We start from the raw sequence: 5,703 nt of genomic DNA on the forward strand, positions 1-5,703 counted from the left end.
TAGCTTCCCTGGTGGGTCAGATGGTACAGAATCCACCTGCGATGTGGGAGACCTGGGTTCAATCCCTGGGTCTAATACGTTGTCTGCAGATTATAAGATGAAGTCAAGCATGTATCTGCTAATACTTTATAAGTTGACTTGTCTTTATACTTAGAAATGTTTCTTAATAGTAGGCTTCCCTGGTGGCTCAGATGGTAAAGAATCTGCCTGCAATTGAAAAGAGCCTAGGAAACCCATGTTCGATCCTTGAGTTGGGAAGATCCCCTGGGAAATGGCAACCCACTCCAGTATTCCTGCTTGGAAAATTCCATGGACAAAGGAGACTGGCAGCTTACAGACTATGGGGTTACAAAGAGTCAGACACAACTGAGCGACTATCACTCCCTCACTCATAGAAAACTAAAGAAAATAATGAGTTGTAAAGTAATCCACCCTCAGAATCAAAATTTTCGCAATAATGTTAATATACCACATTAGAAAATAGTTTAAGACATCTGACATGGAAATAACTATTTTTAATGTATATACTTTCATACATTCTATTTTTATCCATTTCAGGCAGATTATTTTACCCTAATACATATGTATCTTTGTTTGTTCTTTGGATGGTACCTTACTGTTTCTTTTGAATATCTTTTTTTTTTTTAAGAGTGTTCATCTGAGCCTATTTGTTTAAAATGTTCAGCTTTTAATGAGGTTGAACATTATGCTTTTCTTCTTTTTCTATCTATCTCGCCCTCAAGTGAGTTTTGTTCAATATATAGCTATTTAATATTGGGAAAACACCTCCTGACTTTACCAGGCATTTTGTTACATAACCTCTCTTCTTATCTGGTAAAGCCAGTCATTCTTTCAATATTAAATTGGAGAGAGACGACGGCTTGGCTTAAGTGATATTAAACATGCAGTAAACTTACCAGATTTTTTTGGCTGCACACTCTAATCTGTAGGTAGAAATTCATAGGTTATCCTTGCCTGTGTGGGTGGTAGCGTCCTGGATTCATACAATAGCAAGTTCAGTGTGGCTGAAGCATCATTGCAAATGGCAAATTAGAGGAGTGAGATTTTTTTAGGGATCTTAACAAGAAACCTGCTTTTTATTGTCTAGGAGATGGAGAACCATTGGTGGATTTTGATGAGTAATAAGATGTGGCCGTTTGCCGGAAACATTACTCTTGGAACTCTGAAGGCGGATCAGATCAGGTAAGTCTGTCTTTAGAGGAGGACGCTCAGTCTTGTGCTGGATTTTTTCAAAGTCAGTTATAGGTCATTTCACAAAACTTTTCCATCCAGACCCAAAAGTTACTCCAAAAAGAATCTAGAGCATAGTCTAGGTCATAGTACATAAACTGGATTGGACTTTAAAAATGGGATGTCCCATCTTGATACATTGCTAATAAAAACAAGATTATGACTGTTCTCTGAAAAGTCTAGGTAATACCACATTTTTTTATTGTTTTCATTTCTAGGACATTTATATTACAATTTTCTGTTTTTAGATTGGTTCATAGGAAAGGGCACCATTTATTTTACCTTTTGCATTCTATAATGTAATAAAGAATTGTCTAAATTTCATATAGCTTTTTCATCTTTTTGACACTTCTTCCTTGGGTAGGTATTAGTATCTTCATTTTAAAACTAAAGAAGCTGATGCTCAGTTAAGCTACTTTCATTTATTACAGAAATAGCAACTGGAATTTGAAGCCAGGTCTCTGCAACTTCAAAGTCCTTTCTCTCCATCATACCACCCTTCTTCTTTAATAGGCCTTGTCTAATTGCAATGTCATCTTTCCTCTGTACATCCACTTCCCTGAAGAGTTCCTTCATGTTGTCTGAGGCATTGAGTGAGTAAAAAAATCTGCATATCTCTGAGTTAGAATTATTCAGCTTAACTTTAGATCTTGTAGTCCTTTGTTTCCTCCATAATAATAGGATAAAGAAAAAGACAGAGGAGTTCTGCTTTCCAATGCCTTACATCACCCAGACAGTTGGCAGCCAGGAGTCAGGCAGCTGCCACACTCTCCACGTATCTATTTAAAGTTCAAAGAGACACTGGATAACAATAACAAAGAGGTAAGCGTGGCCCTGACCAGCCCACCCAACAACAGGAAGAATGGCTGAAAAAGGTAAGATTTAAGGCATCCAACTCTCTTGGCAAAAAACATTCCGGGCTCCCAGGTTTATTTCCTGTTTCCCTGTTATTCTGAAGAGCGTGGTATCTCTTCTAAAGGAGCATTAAGCACATTATGTTAGTGTGACTGCAAAAATGCATTAGATATGCAATTTATGGACCATATCTATACATTAAATGAGTAACTTTGAAACGTTCAAAGAAACAAAAGAGTTTAATTTGTTCATGCTTGTTTTGAAAATTGAGTTAGAAGCAGGTTATTCTCCAGTGTTGTACTGGATTTGAAGTACGGTGGTGTGCTGGGCTAGAATTAAGGATATTTTAATTTTGTGTTGGATGTGTGACTAAATGGCCATGTGAATTTGGGGAAATCCCTCTACCTTTCTGTGTCTGTTTTCTGACTGTCAGAAATAAATAAAATAGGCTTAGTCATTTCTAAGATGCTTCACATCTGAATTTCTTTTCTTCTGGTTTTTAAATGTTTTTTACATCTAAGAAAAATAATTGATAAGATGGGCTGAATATATATAGTGTCCAAGAAAGCTTTAAATGTCTATGGAAATTAATGCTTTTAAACCTGACAACAATCTCATGAGATATCACCATTTCCATTTTACAGATAAGGAAACTGAGGCATAATAAAATTTAGTAACTTGCTTGTAGGGGCACCAGGTTTTAAACCTGGATAGCCTTATCCCAGAGTTTTAAACCTGGATAGTCTTATCCCAGAGCACAGTGTTCTTTTATGTATAAGTCTACCTGCTTGGGCATACTCAGGATTGGAGAGAAGCGTTTTGAAAAATTATTCTTCATATTTAAAAAGAGATTTTGTGCTTATTAGTACTATAGATGTAAGTGACATATGCAAATGTTATGTTCCTATATATTTCTATTTTGAACCAATGCTACAGATTATAATAAAACTTAAAGTACTAATGTTAACAGAAGACAAATGCAAGTATGCTTTGAGTATCAATGGTTTTTTTCAAGGAATAATAAATAATGAGATACTATAAAGTGCTAAAAGTAGTGGTATATATGTACATTTTAGAATTGTATTAAAATATGCTTGTATAAAATACAAATGCTCAGTTAAAATATTGGTATTAATTCTAAGTTCCGGGAAATCAGGAAAAAAATAATAAATCAATATAGAAACAGTTCAAAAAAATTATTATGACTTTCAGTGTAATGGTACCTTAATTCATAAAAAGGCTTTTATCCAAATCAGAGTAAAAAGAGCATATCATAATGTGGCAATGCCACATGGCAGGTAAAGAGAAAAATTTTTTCACATTGTTGTGGTTAATGCTTTGTTCAAGGTCACAGTGTGATGGAGAAGTTAAGTAAAGCTGTTGAGCTTGTCAGAGTTGAGACACTCCAACAATTTTGGAAACATAAGCTATTAAAAGTCATATTAATTTCAGGAGATTTTCTATTATGTCTCCAAATTTTAGAAGTGTCTCATTTCTTGGTGATTTTAACAGCATCAAAAAAACTTTACTTTTAGAGTGATAGAAATTGTAATAGGAATGCAGTTGCTAAGAATGTGCATTTTCTTTGTTAGCTAATTGCATAAAATTTAATTGTGCTTTCATTTAAGAATATATCTGAGCCTTTAACGCAGGGCATTATTCTATATGATGTCTTTCTGTGTTTTGAACTATTTTGTGTGGTGCCTGAAATAAGATTGAGATGCAGTGAAAAAATACTTTTATAAGTTGCCTTTTTACAGGTAAGGGTATAAGTAGGAAACACAAGAGGAGTTAGTATACTTTTGTCTTCTTTGTGTGTGTTGGATCAGTGTTGGTTGCTATCCTGAACCAATTGAAAAAGTAGAATCTCTGTGCTCTGTTCAGGAATGATTACATGATTACATAAGGTGTAATGCTTTCTTTTCCTATGATAAAGTCAGCTATCAAATCTAAGAACAGTTTTCAACACCTTTCCCTGCTTTATGATTATTTAGTAGGAATTACCTCACTTTCCAATGTTTCTATGTAAACAGCTGGTCTCTGTGTTGTTGAACAAATGCAGTAATGTGTTCTGTATACAGCAAACATACACATGGTGGTTAGAGTTAACAAAGTCTTGGCACTTACTCAATGTCATTTGATTCTTAGAACAGTTCCTGGAGGTGGATATCATGAGTTTCACTCTCTGTATTTTACAAATCGGGAAGTTCAAGCTCAGGATTGCCCAAGGTCACCTAACTTGTAAAAGGAAGGCATATTATGGTTTGAACACAGTCCTCTGTCCATGGGATTCTCCAGGCCAGAACACTGGAGTGGGTGGCCTTTCCCTTTCCTAGGGGAACTTCCCAACCCAGGGATTGAACCCAACTCTCCTGCATGGCAGGCAGATTCTTTACCATCTGAGCCACCAGGCTTTCACACACACACTTCTCTTTCAAATACCCAGCTGAGTCACAAGTACCCTTTGTAGAAAAGAAAATAATAATCATGTATGGGTGTCATTAGAGAGTGTATTTTTTCCCTTGATATTATATCAGATTTCCTCTTACCCTCTTGATTCAGAATATTTAATACCAACATGACCATTCTAATCTGATTTCTCTTATTTTTCAGCAGAGGCTACATTATCTCGCTTTGTGGTCCCTATTCTTCTCTTAATTGGCTGGATTGTGGGATGCATTGTAATGGTGTATGTTGTCTTCTCTTAGAAAGGTACAGTTTTCAATAATTGAATGTTTATTCATTAAGAATATACATTACTCCAGGAATAATCTTACTTGTTTTACTAACAGAGCATTTTATTATGCAGGCCAGAAGACTTCAGATTGACATCATTTAGAAGAATTGAGAAAAGCATGAAATGACAGATTATTAAATGTTTCTCATGTAAATAACTGCAATGTTTGACATCAGTTTATAAACTTGCATTTGTAAACTGTCACTTTGAACCTAAGAATCTCTTCAGAAACCTATTTAAAAATTCTGGGCACAAATAAGAACTATAGGAAAATATAGATTAATTTCTTTATCACCTGAGAGTAAGAAAAATGTTCCTAACTATGACTTAAAATGCATAAGCAATAGGAAAACATTTGGTAAATTAAACAGAAAAAAATGAGCTAGAAATAAGAGAGATAGTTCATAGAAAACACAATGTAAATGTAAACTTGTCCCTTAAAACTCTTACATAATAACAGAACTATAATAAACTCTGTATGGAAGAGGCATTATTCACCTGTCAGATGGGGAATATGAAGATATTTGACAGCATATATTGGTAAGGCTGTGGGGAAATAAGTACTGTTGTATACTGTTTTTAGAAATTCAAAATGATACAATACTTTTGGGGGTATTTAGCAATCAAAGTACCAGAATTACATACACATTTAACTTTTGACCCAGCTATTCCTCCTCTAAGAATACTGATGTTTCCTCAGATACACTGGTAAAAATACAAAACCATATATGCACAAGTCTATTCATTATAGCATAATCTATTTAGAGCAAAACCCTGGAAAAAGCCAAATATCTATTAATAGAAGACCAACCAAATAAACTGTAGTCAATCTACATATTGTGGCACTTAAGCATATGTAA

At 34.7% G+C, this 5,703-nt stretch overlaps 1 long non-coding RNA gene across 3 annotated transcripts; it reads left to right on the plus strand.

The window, feature by feature from the left end:
* Positions 1-1,188: 1,188 nt before the first annotated feature.
* Positions 1,189-5,047, plus strand: LOC128047496 (uncharacterized). 3 transcript variants are annotated; one of them, XR_008199346.1, is made up of 5 exons: positions 1,189-1,203; positions 1,683-1,844; positions 1,908-2,126; positions 4,723-4,818; positions 4,916-5,047. It is a non-coding gene; the product is annotated as an uncharacterized LOC128047496 (long non-coding RNA). The 3 variants fall into 3 exon arrangements; XR_008199345.1 differs by having other exon boundaries at positions 1,933-2,126; XR_008199344.1 differs by having other exon boundaries at positions 1,683-2,126.
* Positions 5,048-5,703: the final 656 nt, after the last annotated feature.

Source organism: Budorcas taxicolor, chromosome 1, assembly GCF_023091745.1.
Source record: "Budorcas taxicolor isolate Tak-1 chromosome 1, Takin1.1, whole genome shotgun sequence".
Lineage (NCBI taxonomy): Eukaryota > Metazoa > Chordata > Mammalia > Artiodactyla > Bovidae > Budorcas > Budorcas taxicolor.